This window comes from Rattus rattus, chromosome 6 (assembly GCF_011064425.1).
Source record: "Rattus rattus isolate New Zealand chromosome 6, Rrattus_CSIRO_v1, whole genome shotgun sequence".
Classification (NCBI taxonomy): domain Eukaryota; kingdom Metazoa; phylum Chordata; class Mammalia; order Rodentia; family Muridae; genus Rattus; species Rattus rattus.
In genome coordinates this window covers 22,874,457-22,890,582 of record NC_046159.1, presented here as the reverse complement: position 1 = coordinate 22,890,582, position 16,126 = coordinate 22,874,457, and the positions used below count along the sequence as shown (strand labels likewise).

Sequence of the window (16,126 nt, the reverse complement as noted above, 5' to 3'; positions counted from 1 at the left end):
TTCAGGCAACAGAGTTACAGAGGAGAAAAAGAACCAGGGCCAAACTGCTCTTTTGAGAACTCAAAGTTTCTTGGAGGCCACGAGTCACAAGCCCAGTTTGAGGGAGGCATCCTCTCCCATCACTAAACTCTTTGTCAAACGACTCAGCCAAAGTTCTCCTAGGCACGTTTCTGGAATGCTTACCATTGTGGCAGACCAAAGCAGGGGATGGGGAAGCCCCCAGGAGGAGGGATCTCCTAGCAGAGCTCAGGGTGAGGAAATGATTCAAGATGGACATTGTGCCAGCTGGAGAGCCCCAGGCTAAAATTAACAGCCCTCCTCCCTACCCCACTGTGTCCCACATTTACTGCTCTAGAGCTTTGTTCTAGGGACTTAAAAGTCGCTCCTTATAGCAAAAGGCAGGAAGAAGGCCGCCAGAGGCACCGGGACTCAGAAAATGGTTGATGAATGCACTGGAGAGGCAGAGCTGGAGAGCCAGGACCTTTGGAAATCACTATTTTGCTTCCACATTTCTTTCCTCCTCCTCCTCCCTTCTTCCTCTTCTTTCACCTTCTCTTCCTCTCTCTCTCTATATAACCCAGGCTGGCCTGCCCTTAACTTTGAATACTGCCCCAGCCTCTCGAATGCTGGGATTACAGAAGCACAATAGCTTCACCATCACGTAAGCCCTTATCCTGCTAACTTGCCAGTGAAATCAACACAGACTGAGTGCTGCGCTCAAAACTGTTAAGAAAAAGGAAGAGACACTTTGCAGGACAGCTCATGCCTATAATTCCAGTGTCTGGGTGACAGAGACAGGGGGATGAGGGGTTCAAAGTCATCTTAGTTATGTGCTAAGTTTGGGTCAGGCTGGGCTCTGTGAGACTATTTCAAAATACGAAAACAAACCAAAACAGTGGTGGGAGGTAGACGAGTTTGTAAAATGCTTTCCATGGAAGGATGAGGATCTGGGTCTGATCCCCATCGCCCACATAAAAATACTGGTCATGAGGGTTCCCATCTGTTAATTCCAGCACTAGGGAGGCAGTTAGCATCTTGGGGTTTGATGACCGGATGTATTGCTGAGCTTTGTGTTCAGTTTGAGACCCCATCTCAACAGAAAAACATGAGCACAAGGATTAAGGAAGACATCTCATAGTGACCTCTGGCCTCCACATACACACAAAAGTCAAAAAACAAAAGGTGCAGTGGTGTGTGTCTGTGATCCAACACAGATTAGGGCCACCGAGGCAGCTGCAACACTGGGAGTTCAGCCATTCTAGCAAGTCTGTGGGCAGGCTGAACTACAAGAGATTCTGCCTCCAAAAGTAGACAAGGCTAGCTGGCCAACCTGATCTATATAGTGAGTCCCAAGTTAATCAGAGCTATATAGTGAGACCCTATCTAAAACAAACAGACAGACAGACAGACAGACAGACAAACATATAAAGGTAACTTTTGCTAAGTCCTGGCTGTGACTTTGAGGGGAGAAGTCACTTAAAACTGACAGTCCCACTTTAATTATCTGTAGACTAAGATCACAGTTCTTTGTTAGAGCAATTTTGCTTTCTCACTATGGGAGCTCATTTGCATGAGCTGAGACCGACCTGAGCTCAGAGAGATTTGATCTTGTGCAGACCTGTAGCTACATATACTTACTAAATAAATAAACATTATTTTAAATACTAAAGATTCTTTCCATGTTTGGTACCGGGATGGATTTCTGGTAACCATGCTCTTTAATCACCAGCCACTTGAAGCAGAGGAAACTGGCACAGGAGACCCACCTGGAAATTGCAGAACAAAGGGAATTACTAACAGTTATAGTCTTAGAGAGGTAGGGGGTCTCAGAGCCTAGCAGATTAGTGAAGGTAGCAGATGGGATGTAAAGCAGACGTTTATGAGTTAGTCCCATTGTCCCATCCTACCTTGGAGCTGTTACAAGCTAACAGTTTAGCAGCTTAGGGAAGGCCCAAGATAGGATAGAAGGAAGCTGATCTCTACAGGGCCAGCATCTGTGACTTTACACATGTATTATTTGTATCTAGTGCAAACAGTTTCTTCCCCGATAATCTTGGTAGGTACTCAAATATACAAATTAATTAGTAAAAGCAACAGACTAAGAGAGGCTCAAAATCCTATCACTTAGGAGATGGAGGAAAGTGGAGCAAGGATTCAAGGCCAGTTTTAAACACACCAAGGGAAGATCCTGTCTCAAGACAAAGAAATAGCTGGGTGGTGGGAGGGAGAGACGGATGGGTCTGAGTTCAAGGACAGCCTGGTCTGCAGAGAAACCTTGTCTCAAAAATAAATAAATGAATAAATAAAAACTAAAGGGCAAAAACACAGTAAATGCTATGAAAAAAAAAACCAACTTTGGGTTGCACAATCAGAAAACAGTTCCTGCAATAGTTCACAATCAATTGTTCATTTATATAACAAACGTTTACTGGAATGCTTAATAAATTCTGGGATCCGTTGATACCATCGGGAGCAATTTCAAAGTGCTTGCCCTTATGGAGCTAGGAGGGGAGCTGTAAACAACATCGGGTTTGCTAAGTGCTTTATTTAGAAGTAAAACCCAGTAAGAAGATAAGAATGTGGGTGTCGGCAACAAGAAAAGACCAAATAGAAAAGAGTATGGTAGAGGAAGACCGATTAAACTTTGATAGCACTGACCCCAAAACCTCAAACAACTATGGACATTCTTACCTTTCTTGAATATTCAAATAAATGAGTTTTCCCACCCTACCTCAGAAAAAAGACATTTCGTGAAGATCCAAGAAAAAAGATAAATTCCCTACAACAACCTAGTCCACTCAGAAATGAGCTCTGATCCTTGTCTTTTAAAATTCCGCACGGTTTCTATGGGGCTCAACTGTAAGGAGTGCTTGCTGCTCTTCCGGAGGACCGGAGGTTCGGTTCCCAGCACCCAGACAGAGAAGCTCGAAACTGTAACTCCAATGGTCTGCTGAGGGCACCGCACACACATGGCATACATTTACACAGACATATGCATATAAAAGTAAAATAAATCTAGAAAGAGGGGGGAATCTAAACTGTCTTTAGTGTCTTGATGCATAATTCATGAACCTGTCCAGCTTCCATCCATCCTCCCACTTCCCCAGAAGTCTCTTCCGGAAGCCTGGGAGCGCTCTTTGAATGCTCAGCTTCAGCCCTTTAACAGAACCTGTCTTCACTTCCGTTTGGGCCTCTCATCCACCAAGCGCTCTACAGGTCTCTGGGTAGGAGCTACTTCCGCCCTTACTTGTCCTAACTTCTGCCCTGAATATGCAGGAGCCCAAACAGCGCCGGATGTATCATTGCCGCTCCCGGAAGTGACTCGATCTCTGAACTCTTTCCCCCCCCTTTCCTGCTGCCGCCCTCCCACCGCTATTTTCCTCCCTCCCCCGCCCCCTTTTCGTTTCCGGCTCTCCCGCCTTCTCCGCAAAACGACTGCTCATTGAGGCTATTGGGGAGGGGGCGGGGAGGAAAAGTGGGCGTGGAGGAATTGGGGTTCCCGGGAGCACGAGCCGCAGCACCACTTCCGGGTGAGTGTTCAGGAGGGCGGGGGGCCTATACGCTGCCTCGCGCCCCCGCCCTGCGGGTGTCTAGCGCGTAGCCCGTGCGAGTGTAGGGTTCTGTCTCGCGCCTGCAGTGCATGCCCGCGCGCCCGGCCTCGCGTCCCCTGTCCCGCGCCCTGCGAGCCCTCCCACTCCCTCGGCTCCTTCCTTTCCCAGTGAACGCCGCCCCTCCCGCGCGCTGGCTCTGGCGCTGGCGCCGGCGCCGTCGCCGCCGCCTGGTGAGTCTCGCGCCGCTGTAGTCGGTGCGCGCCAAGCCCCTTGCTCCTCCCCCTCCCCTTTTCCTTGGGGGAACGGGGGGGGGGTCCACGATGTGACTGTAAGTGTGTCTGTCCCGGAACCGGAAGTGGTTGTGGAGGAGCGGGCGATGAGGAGGAATGGGGGGGCTTAGGGGGCGGGTGCCTGTTTGGTGGGTGGCAGAGTTCAGCTCCCTGGAGGGGTAAAGGAGGGACGTCCCAAAGACCGGTCTTTGAGGAAGGAGTGGGACTTGACATCGGAAGGACCCAGTTCGGTGTCTCAGGGGAGCGAAGGTTTTAGGGGGCCAGCTGGGAGTCTCCAGTATATAGACCACTGAAGGTTGAAGGAGGTACTTCTTGGCACAAGGCCTTGGGTAGGAAGGGGGCGAAGTCCTAGCTGAAGTGTGTGTGTGTGGGGGGGGGCGAGGCTAGAGGAAGTGGCTGGGCCTGAACTTGGCACTGTGCCTGACACAGGGCTAGGGCATCCCCCCTACCCTCAGCTTTGCTTTCTAATGCCACTTCCCAGGAGCAGTACCCTCCTTCATCTCTTCTATTCTCTGACTCCTGGTTACCTGTAGCCCTGGGGAATGAAGAATTTTAAGTGTCTGAGCCTAGGATTGGAATCCAAATGCTGCTGATGGAACTCATCTTAGTTTTGGGGAACTGGCTTTATTTCCCTTATGTACACTTAGTGGGTGTCACTGAACGCCTGTGATTCTCACCCTTCCATCCTTGGATTGTTGGTTGGGGAAGCTGCCTGCTTTCCAAATTGCTGACAGTCAACTTCTGAGGTTCTCCACAGTTCTCTGGTGGCCTTTCCTTACTGGCCTCTGTAACCTAGACAATTTGTTTCCAGAAAGTTCAGGAGCCCTGGAAAGGAGAAGGAATAAGACGACAGGAGGAAGAGAGAGAGAGGGTAAGACATTCTTCGTTTATTGATTTGGGGAGTGATGGGGTCATCTCAAATGGTTTTTCTTTCTTTTTTTTTCCTTAACAGTGTGATAGAATTATTAAAGTAATTAACACTGGGGCTTGCAGTGAGAGACAAAAAAGGCCTTTTCCTAATTGTTTGTTTTGTGGTACCCAGGAGGTTTTTGTGTAAAGCTTTGGTACTTTTCCTTTGTTACCTTTCATGGCCACTGGTACTTAACAGGAATGAAATGTGAAGTGCTCAGGTGAAGCCACCAAATGGGCTTGCATTTTGTCAGAGAGATGTATTCTACTGTGGAGACACAGGGACTCTGGCTACAAATGCAGTCTTTATGGTGTAGTTCATAGAAACAAACAGCCAAATTTGGAGTTTCCTATTCTTAGTGTCCAGTAGAGTGTTTGAGTGGCTCTGTTGAGAGATGAGACTCTTAACATGAGATGATTTGAGTTTGATATGTCAGGTAATATTTTTTGGGGGAACACTGCTTCTTGGATAGTTTGAAATAAAAGAGATAAAATTATATGCTGTCTACGCCAGTAAATCTGGGAGAATTCAAAATGAGACCTAATGGTAATACTGAAATCCTTGCATTTTATATTTTGGAAACAAGATTGTGTTATGAAGCCCAGGCTAACCAGGAATTCAATAAATAAACTAGATTGGCCTCGAACTTGAGGCAACCTCTTCTACCTCTGCTCCCTATGTGTATGGACTACAGGCATATGCCACTGTGAATGGCAATAAGAAAGGCTTTTAGTAGAAAAATAGCAGCTAAAAGCAACAGTTAGGAGCACTGGTTGCTCTTCCAGAGGTCCTGAATTCTTCAAGCCCCAGCACCCACATGACAGCTCACAACTTTTATAACTGTAGTCCCATGAGATCGATGCTCTCTTCTGTTACACAGATGAAACACCTATATACTTAAAATCCATAAGCAAATGTTTAAAAGCAACAGCAGTAGAGGGCTGGAGAGATAGTTCAGTTGGTAAAGTACCTGTCATGTAAGTGTGGGAACCTAGGGATGCTGCCAGAATCTGCGGGAAAGCCCAGCATGGTAAACCCAGCACTAGGGAGGCAGACAGGTGGCTGGATCCCTGGGGCTTACTAGCTAGCTAGCCAGCTTACCAAAAGTGGTGAGGCTTATAGGGGTTGGTGAAAAACCCAGTATCTAAAAATAAAGTGGATGGCACCAGAGGTATGACACCTGAGGTTGCCTCCTGGCTTCTATGTTCACTTTATAAACCCACAAAAGACAGAATAGCAAGTTGGCCCCTTATCATTGAGTGGCTGGAAACACCGTAAGTGACAGGGTAGAAGAGGACAAACAGTGGGAGAGTGCTCCCCTACTGTCAGCATCTCCTCACTGCCTATAATTTCTTTTGAAATCAAATCTTTGTATCTTGTACCTTTAAAATTTGTTTACTTTATGTTTGGGGAGGTCAGAGGACAACTGTGAAAGAGTTCTGGATTCTGGGGCTCAAACTCAAGACATTAAGCCAGTGGCAAGTGACTTAGTCTACTGAGCCATCTGGGCAGCTATCTTTTTACTTTATTTTTTAAGATAGGATCTTATGTTGCAGAAGATGACCTTAAACTTGTGATCCTCCTGCCTCCATTTGAATGCTGGAGTTAGCAAGTTTGCTTCACCCAGGTTTAAGTGGTGCTGGGAATCAAACCTGGGGTTTTATGCATGCTGGAGAAGTGCTCTACCAGCGGAACCACACACCAGATGGAGGTTGGAGACTGGAAAGAAAGGTGCTAATTTAATTATGGTTTATTTTTTCCTTTCTGTGGATCTGGCCTTCCCGTCTTAGTAACTACATGGTTGAGGCTTGAAGGAGTAGCAAATTGAAGCTCATTTTTAATCAGAACTCTTTCTTAACTACTCCCTTTTTTGTTTTCGAAGCCTTCTACTTGCTCCCAAATCCTAGAGCAAAGCCAGTTCTCCAGTTCTTTTCCTTTCTTGTTTTTTGTTTGTTCTTGAGACTAGCCTCACTGTAACCCAGGTTGGTTTTTGCATATGGGAGGTATGGCAGTGGAAAGAAAAAATAATGTATATGGGTGCTCCTGCCATGGTGCAAGGAGAGTAGTTAGATGTCAGCTTGTGGAAGGCAGCTCTACCCTGTGGGTTCTGAGGATCAAAGTTAGGTCGTTATGCCTGGTGACAATCACATTTGTCCACTGAGCCATGTTGACAGCTTTAGATTGGTCTTGATATGGAGGTCAGAATCTTCCTGCCCCAGCTTCCTGAGTGCTGGGATTGCAAGCATGTGCCACCACACCTGGCCCTTTTTATTTTGTTAATGTATGTGGTGGTTTGCCAGCATGTATGCCTGTGTGCCGCTTGTATGCCTAGTGGCTGTGGAGGACAGAAGAGAGCACTGGATCTCCTGAAACTGACTTTACAGGTGGTTGTGAGCTGCCATGTGGATGTGGGAATTGAACCCAGGAGAGAGCAACGAGTGCTTTTAACTACTGAGCCATCTTTTTTTTTTTTTTTATAAAGATTTATTCGTTTATTATATATAAGTATACTGTAGCTGTCTTCAGACACACCAGAAGAGGGCATCAGATCTCTTTACAGATGGTTGTGAGCCACCATGTGGTTGCTGGGAATTGAACTCAGGACCTCTGGAAGAGTAGTCGGGTGCTCTTAACCGCTGCGCCATCTCTCCAGCCCCTGAGCCATCTTTTAAGCTGTCTCTCCTGTTCTTTATTTACGTCTTTGTTTTTGAGATACGGTCTCACTGAAGAAACCAAGCGAATCTCAAACTCTCCGAGATCTTCCTGCTTCTGTCTCCTGAATGCTGGTATTAAAGGCTGCACCAACCACCACACTGAGCTCTTTTTTGTTGTTAAATGTGTCGGTATAATTACAACTGGTAACGATGTTTTGTGTAGAGATGGTGTCCCCTGTTATATCGGTGGCCTTCTTTAAGTTGTGAGAATATTAGGGAGAGCGAGTGGGGAACACCATTTGCATTGTACTTTAGCCATGACCTTCATTCTTGGCAATGTCATATCAAGGAATGTAAGGATTTAGGATAACTTATCAGTAGAAAGGTAGTATGCTTTTTGTCGTTTTTTACATTTTTTTTTTTTTTTTTTTTTTTTTTGATTCTTTTTTCCAGAGCTGGGGACCAACCCAGGGCCTTATGCGCTTCCTAGGCAAGCGCTCTGCCACTGAGCTAAATCCCCAACCCTTACATTTCTTTTTGTGTGTGTGGGCTTGCACAAATGTGAGACATGGTACACATATGAAGTCAGAGGACAAGCTGGAGGAGTTGGGTCTTTCCTTCTACCAAGTCCATGCTGGTGATGGAACCCAGGTTCTTAGACTTGACAGCAAGCACTTTCGCCTGCTAAGACATGCTAGCATGTCTGTAGTTTTGGAGATAGGGTCATACTTGGTATTCAGATTCGTCTGGAACCATGTAGAGCAGATGCTGGCCTCTAATTCACAGTAGTCCTCCGGTCTGAGTCTCTCAAGTGCTTAGGTCCTACGCAAGAGTTACTGTGTCCTACAAATTACAGCACTTTCCTCATGTGTCATTTTATATTTAAATATTTATGCTCCTGAGCAGTAATTGTTTGTGCTTGTTTGGGCTGACCTGTTTATTAGAAGTGCCTCTTTGGGGTTGGGGATTTAGCTCAGTGGTAGAGCGCTAAGGCCCTGGGTTCAGTCCCCAGCTCCGGAAAAAAAAAAGAAGTGCCTCTTTATTTTATTGTATTGTATTTTATTTTGAGATATTCTTACTATGAATCCTTGGCTGGAACTATAGAAACCAAGCCGGCCTTGAACTTACTAAGTCTCTTTTGCCTCTGCCTCCTCAGGGCTGCTGATATTAAAATCATGTGCCATGATGACTGGCAGGTTGGGGTTTATTTTATTTTTTCATATGGGGTACATCACAGATCACATGTATGCATTATAGTTGTCATAGTTATTCTCTATACTGTGTGAGTCTTAGGGATTAAATTCAGGTCTCCAGGCTTGGCAGAAAGAGCCACTGCTGCCTGACCCTCTGTTACTTTAATCTTTTTTTAATTAAAAAGTTATTTTGCTTATATGTATATATTTGTACCATGTGTGTGCCTATTGTCTGTCAGAGTATGGGTGGTTGCAAGACACCATGTGCTAGAAACTGGACCTGGGTCTTCTGTAAGAATAAGTACTTACATTTTTTAAAGATTTGTTTATTTATTGTATGTATGTGGGTACACTGTCACTGTCTTCAGACTCACCAGGAGGAGAACATCGGATCCCATTACAGATGGTTGTGAGCCGCCATGTGGTTGCTGGGAATTGAACTCAGGACCTCTGGAAGAGCAGTCAGACCTCTTAGCCGCTGAGCCATCTCTCCAGCCCCAAGAATAAGTACTTTTAATTTCTGAATCATCTCTTTAATCTTGGTTTGGAGTTCAGTACTCTGAGCTATATCCCCAACCCTGTTTTAAACTATTAATTTACTTTTTTGAGATAGGGTTTCATATATCCCAGATTGGTTTCAAACTTGTTATGTAGACTAGGATGGCCTTGAACTACTTTTTTTTTCTAAGTTATGTGTATGTGTGTGGTTATGTCTATGTAAGTGTGCATGCCCTCAAACCAGAGGATTTAGATTAGTCTGGAACTGGACTGGCAGATGTGAGCCACCCGATGTGGGTGCTGGGAACCAAATTTTGGTCATCTGCAAAAGCAGCACACACTTTTAACCACCAAGTTGTCTCTTGCCCTAACCCTAAACTTCTTTTCTTACTTTCACCTTGTCATTAGCCTCCTAATGAACTTTGTCTCTAAAAAGCTATTCCACCATTCGATCAGGTCAGCTGCTTCAAGACGATGGGGAACATGGTAAGACCAGTGGATTCCATGAACATGGGCCCAATGTCACAATTTCTGCCTGGGAAGTAAGTTCTTGGTCAGAAGCAATTTGATGTGGAATCCCATGATGGTGGATAATGAATGGGGGAAAAATGAAAAGGAAAGGAAAGGACATGACTGCTCTTGGGTATGGTGGTGGAGAAGGTTCATTATAAGTAGGAGAGCACAGCCAGAGACAGGACATCTGGGAGAGTCCAGAGTGGCCATGACTAAACTATGTAGATTGAAGGAGAGGGAAAGAGAGAGGGGGAACCAAGTACAGCAGCCAGGAGACCAAAGGTACAAAGGGGACAGGTAACCAAAATGTCTAGATTATATAGGTGAAGGGTATGCCAACCATACCTTGTAACAGGCAGGGACTGAGGGATGCTAGGAGAACCTGGAGGCCAGGTTAAATAGGCACCTCAGCTACTTGTCCCAGGTTTCAGACTTAACAGATAAAGTATTCTGTAAGTCCACCAGTGGTCCTTCTGTTAGAACTAGGAAAGGCAAATTCGTAAGTGACTAAGTGTCTGCTCTAGTAAGGATAAAATATTTTCCTTTTCCTGAAGTAGTCAGCTTGCCATGGGGTTGCTAGCTGGTACCAGAAATGATGCCTTCTGAGTGAGCAGCCCCTGTAGCCAGTTCAGCAGTGAGTGAAAGTCCATATTGTCAAGCCTAAGTATAACTTCCATCTCTGCCACCATGGTTTTTGTTCACAGGCCTATTGGTTAATGACAGGGATGAGAAGTCTTGGGGGAGGCTCACTGCCCACAGAATGGGTCATCTTATCATCTTGATTATTGAAGCCCTTTGCTGTTAGGATGGTGAGGAACATGGTAAGACCAGTGGATTCATGAATGTGGGCCCACTGTCACAATTTCTGTCTGAGAAGTAAGTTCCTTGGTCAGAAACAATTGTTATGGAATCCCCTGATAGTGGATAATGAGTGAAAAAAATAACCAATTTTCAAAGTCCCCTTTTGATGGGTATTGAGATGGGATACCAGTATGTTGGCATCTTTCGCTTATTTGGAGAGATCTGCCCACATTTATTTCCCAGGTATCTCACCAATTTTCTAATCATGCTCTTTCCAAGTCCCAGACCATTCAGCCAATCTAGTTAAGAGTTTTACTGCTGTGAACAGACACCATGACCAAGACAACTCTTTATTATATATGAGTACACTGTAGCTGTTTTTTTAGACACCAGAAGAGGGCATCAGATCTCATTACAGATGGTTGTGAGCCACCATGTGGTTGCTGGGATTTGAACTCAGGACCTCTGGAATAGCAGCCGGTGCTCTTAACCACTGAGCCATTTCTCCAGCCCCCCCAAGACAACTCTTATAAGGACAACATTTATTTGGGGCTAGCTTACAGGTTCAGAGGTTCATTATCATCACGGTGGGGAACATGGAGGCATTCAGACAGACATGGTGCAGGAGCTGAGAGTTCTACATCTACATCTTTATCTGAAGGCTGCAAGCAGAATACTGGCTTCCAGGCACCTAGGACAAGGGTCTTAAAGCCCATGCCCACAAAGTCCCCATAGTCTATGGCAGTGTCCACAATGTTTAAAGTCTCAACAAGTCCAAAGTTCAAAGTCTCTTCTGAGATTTATCCAATCCCTTAACTTGTAATGTCCGAAGCAAGACAGGAAACCAGCTGGGCAAACTCCAAACTCTGCATCTCCATGTCTGACATCAAAGCAGTCTTCATATCTCTAACTCCTTTTTCATCTTTGTTGACTGCAACAAACTTCTTTCTCCTGGACAGGTTCTACTTCCTGTTAACGCTTTCCTCAGCAGATAGCCCAAGGTTCTAGCATCACAAATATCTTGGGGTCTCCAAGGCAATTTCAGTGTTACAACTTAATTCAATGTCTGGGATCCACACATGAACTTCTGGCTCCTCCAAAGGGCTGGCATCACTTCTCAGCTCTGCCCTCTGTAGTACTTTTAAGCTTAGATTGATCCACTCTGCTGACGATGCTGTTCTTGGTGATCATACCATGGTACTGGCATCTCCAATACACTGGAGTCTTTGTCTGCAACTAAGTTTAACCAGTACCCTCTCATAGATTCTCTTTATGGTGACAAGCCTCAGATCCTTTGCATGACCCCTTCAGTCCTGGGCTGTCAACTGCAACTGAGGCTGCACCTTCACCAATAGCCTTTCATGGCCTCTTAGAACACCAAGCCTCAGCAGCTCTCATGACACCTTCCAGCCTTCAAAGCCAGTACCACCTGGGTGACTATTACACTTACCGAGGACAGCTGCAGCACGAGGTACACCTTGGCTATCTCTGAACACAGCTTTTTGTGCTCTCAGAAAACACTCCCCAGAAGATTTCACCTCAGTAATTCTGGTCTCTTACTCACCACTAATTTCTTAGCTCCAGCTCACCAGCATCAGTTGTCCCAGTCGTCCCTTCTGTTTTTCACTCTAAAGCCAGAGCCACATGGCCAAAACTGCTGTGTTGTGCTGCTTGCTGGGGCTGGAACGTGGCCTCCCCTTAGTCTTTTACCAGCTTTCTGTTTCCAACTCCCTCACTGCCTAAACTTGGCTATCCTGGATCTTGCTCTGTAGATTGACCTTGAACTCAGAGATCAGCTTGACTGTCTCCTGGGATTAAAGGTATATAACACCATGCCTGAATCTAAATTTAGTTGGGTAGGATCTTGCCCAAAAGTCCTACTCCCTTAATCTGCTATCTACTGAAACATAGGATTCAGTTCCATTTTACTTCCTGGTGTCCCTTTAATATTTGAACCATATATTTTATATTTTTCTTTTCGAAGCTTGCTATGCTTGCTTAAAATGCTCTTCATGAGGCAACCAGAGAACAAAGTCTATGGTGGGTGTTTCTGAGACTTCCTCTGTCAATGCAATTAATCTGAGTCTCTTCACCTTAGCCTCAGGCAGACTCTTCAGACAAGGGCAAAAGGTAGCCACATTCTTCACCAAAATACCATAAAACCAGTCTCTAGGCCATATATTGAAATTCTCCACTGAAACCTCTTGCCAGTTCCACACAATTTAAATCATACTCAGTAACAAAGTCTTTCATATTCCTACTAGGATAGCCCATTAAGCCCCATTTAAAGCATTCCACTGCTTTCCAAATCCAAAGTCCCCAAATCCACATTCTTCCAAACAAAAGCATGGTCAGGCCTGTCACAGCAATACTCCATTCCTAGGACCAACTTCTGTCTTAGTTAAGGTTTTACTGCTGTGAAGAGACCATGACCAAGATATCTTTTTTTTTTTTTTTTTTTTGATTCTTTTTTCGAGCTGGGGACCAACCCAGGGCCTTGCGCTTCCTAGGCAAGCGCTCTACCACTGAGCTAAATCCCAACCCCAAGATATCTCTTAATAAGGACATTTAACTGGGGCTGGCTTACAGGTTCTGAGGTTCAGTCCATTATCATCAAGACAGGAGGAACATTGCAGTATCCAGGCAGGCATGGTGTAGGAGAAGCTAAGAGTTCTACATCTTCATCTGAAGGCTGCTAGCAGAATACTGGCTCCCAGGCAGCTGGGAGTAGGGTCTTAAAGCCCACACCCACAGTGACACACCTATTCCAACAGGGCCACACCTTCCAATAGTGCCATTCCCTGGCCTAGCATATACAAACCATCACACCCATGAATCAGTAAATAATTGCACATCTGGCCATTTCTCTCTTTTTTTTTTTTTTTTTCTTTTTTTTTTGAGCAGGGGACTGAACCCAGGGCCTTGTGCTTGCTAGGCAAACACTCTACCACTGAGCTAAATCCCCAACCCCATCCATTTCTCTTTTCAAGTAAAATATACATCCGTGTGTTCTACCCACAGTGAAGATTTCCCTTTACCTGTGTCTTTCAGGGTTATTCCAGAAAGGGGTTGCAGTGCTGCAGCTGTCTACTTCTTGGTTGTCCCTGAATGACTTATAGAACTATTAGTAAACCAGGCCCAATTTTTTTTCTACCTCAGTCAGCTGACGGATCCTAGGGCACACCATGAGGTTATAGACACTGGCTTGGAAGCAGATGGCACTGTAACAGAAGTAGAAAACATAGGTATTTGGGGAACTACTTCATGATGTAACTTGCTTGTGCCATCTTTGGTGGGATTACAGGCTATTGTGGGTTTGGTTTGTTTATTTGTTTTAAAACCTAAGTGTAAGAGAGTGTGTGTGTGTGTGTGTGTGTGTGTGTGAGAGAGAGAGAGAGAGAGAGAGAGAGAGAGAGAGAGAGCGCGAGAGCGAGCATGCAATGCCCTCAGAGTCTAGGGCATTGGAAACGGCCCTGATACTGGACCTAAGGAGGCTATGAGCTGCCACATGGGTGCTGAGAGCAAGAGCAACATGGACTCTTAATCACTGAGCCATAGCTCTAGTTTCTCATTTGTCTGTCTGTCTGTCTGTCTGTCTGAAAACTGGTCTCTCTGTAGCTCTGGTTGTCCTGGAACTCACTCTGTAAACCAGGTTGGCTTGGCCCCTTAGAGATTTACCTGTTTCTGCCTGGGATTAACATCTGTCACCATCATGTGACTGGATTTTCTTTTGTTTTTAAATTTTTTTTTTGATAACTTTACACACCTGTGATATATATTGTTCCTATGATTCCCCCATTACCCTTTCTATTCCTTTCCTTTTGGAGTCTTTTTTTTTAATGGCTCACCAGTTTTTTTTTTTTTTTTTTTTTTTTTTTTTTCCCGGGGCTGAGGACCGAACCCAGGGCCTTGCCCTTGCTAGGCAAGCGCTCTATGACTGAGCTAAAAGCCTAACCCGGCTCACTCAGTTTTAAGATAGCTGCATGAATATGAGTACCGTTATTTACTGAAGAAAAATGACCCCCCCCATGTGCTAGTAACCTTCACTACCAATCATAGCGCCTCAATTGGAGGGGAAGGGGGGGGTCATGGACCTCAGACTCATGGCAACCTTGACCTCCCTCAGCCTCTGGAGGGCTGGCCTTGTAGGTGTGAACCAACACACCCAACTGCTTTTTTTTTTTTTTTTTTAAAGATTTATTTATTTATTATATATAAGTACACTGTAGCTGTCTTCAGATACATCGGAAGAGGGCATCGGATCTCTTTACAGATGGTTGTGAGCCACCATGTGGTTGCTGGGAATTGAACTCATGACCTCTGGAAGAGCAGTCGGGTGCTCTTAACCGCTGAGCCATCTCTCCAGCCCTGCTTTTTTTTTTTTTTTTCTTTTCTTTTCTTTTTTTTTTTTTTTTTGTGCTGGGGCCCGAACCCAGGGCCTTGTGCTTACTAGGCAAACACTCTACCACTGAGCTAAATCCCCAAGCCCTGCTTTTTTTTTTAAACTTTTGTCTGTTTTTGAGAAAGGGTCGTTTAGCAAGCCCAGATTGACTTTAAATTTGCTGTAGTTAAGGATGACCTGCAAGTCCTGCGCGCGCCCCCACCCCCTCGGTTTGCCATCACAGGGTTTTTCTGTCTCATCTAGCAGAGCTCTTTAACCCCTTTTTTTTCCCTGCCTGGGTTTAGAAACTGGGCTTGGTGATACATGCCTTTAGTCAGCATTTTGGAGGTAGAGGCCAGTCTAGGCTATGTGAGATCTTGTCTCAGAAACACTGAAAATAAGCCATCTTCTGGCTCCGTGGATAAAGTCATGTCTTGCCAGGCCTGATAACCTGAATTCAGTTCCAAGAACCCACACCATAAGAGGAAAACAGGTTGTCTTCCTCACGTAAGGCCATATGTACAAACTTCCTGCCCCAGATCACTTCCCACAAACTATATAAATTAAATGTAAAAACACACTTTTTAATTAGGGTCTCACTGTTGTAGCCCTCCCTGACTAGTCTGGAACTCACCGGAATATACCTGCCTCAGCCTCAGGAGTGCTGGAACTAAAGGAATGTGTCACTATGCCCAGCCAAGAAAAATATTGTTACACACACACACATACACAGTGAAGATAACAGTTCATGCCTTTTAGAATTGTCAGGATTATATGGTAGCCATTGTAAGGTCCTCTGTCACTTTCTTGAGGGTGGGTTAGATGATTGAGCTGGGTACTTTCTGAGCAAGCTGGAGGACGGAGTTTGCTCCTCAGAACCTGTATCCAAGGTAGAAGGAGAACTGCAGATTGTCACCTAGCTTCTCTACATGAGATACTGACACCATAATTTAAAAATCATCTCAGCCAGGTGGTGGTGGTGCACACCTCTAATGCTAGCACTCGGGAGGCAGAGGCAGGTGGATCTCTTGAGTTCTAGGACAGCCAGGGCTATGTAGAGAAATTGACTCGGAAACCCCCCCACAAAAAAAATTCTTAACAGTCCTGAACATGATACACGGTGCTGCTGCATTCACATTCCTTCGTGTGGCACTAGGTGGTGGCCTCAGTTGCCTGTGGTAGTGATCTGAGCTGTAGGAAAATAGGAGGGGTGTAAACTTTGTGACCTTGTTTTCAGGAATTCTTTATGGGGACATTTTTTTTTTTTCTTTTCTTTTTTTCGGGGCTGCGGATTGAACCCAGGACCTTGCGCTTCCTAGACAAGTGCTCTACCAC

General features: G+C 45.2%; 1 protein-coding gene across 13 annotated transcripts in view; it reads left to right on the top strand.

Moving 5' to 3' along the window:
• The first annotated feature begins 3,324 nt into the window (after nt 1-3,324).
• The window catches only part of Znf384 (zinc finger protein 384), a 29,716-nt gene continuing 16,914 nt past the window's right edge, over nt 3,325-16,126 (top strand). For 5 of the 13 annotated variants that reach the window (XM_032905671.1, XM_032905667.1, XM_032905668.1 and 2 more), the window contains exons 1-2: nt 3,325-3,530; nt 4,653-4,712. The gene's annotated coding sequence lies outside the window, so the exon portion shown is untranslated. The other 8 variants (XM_032905675.1, XM_032905670.1, XM_032905664.1 and 5 more) reach the window with 6 other exon arrangements.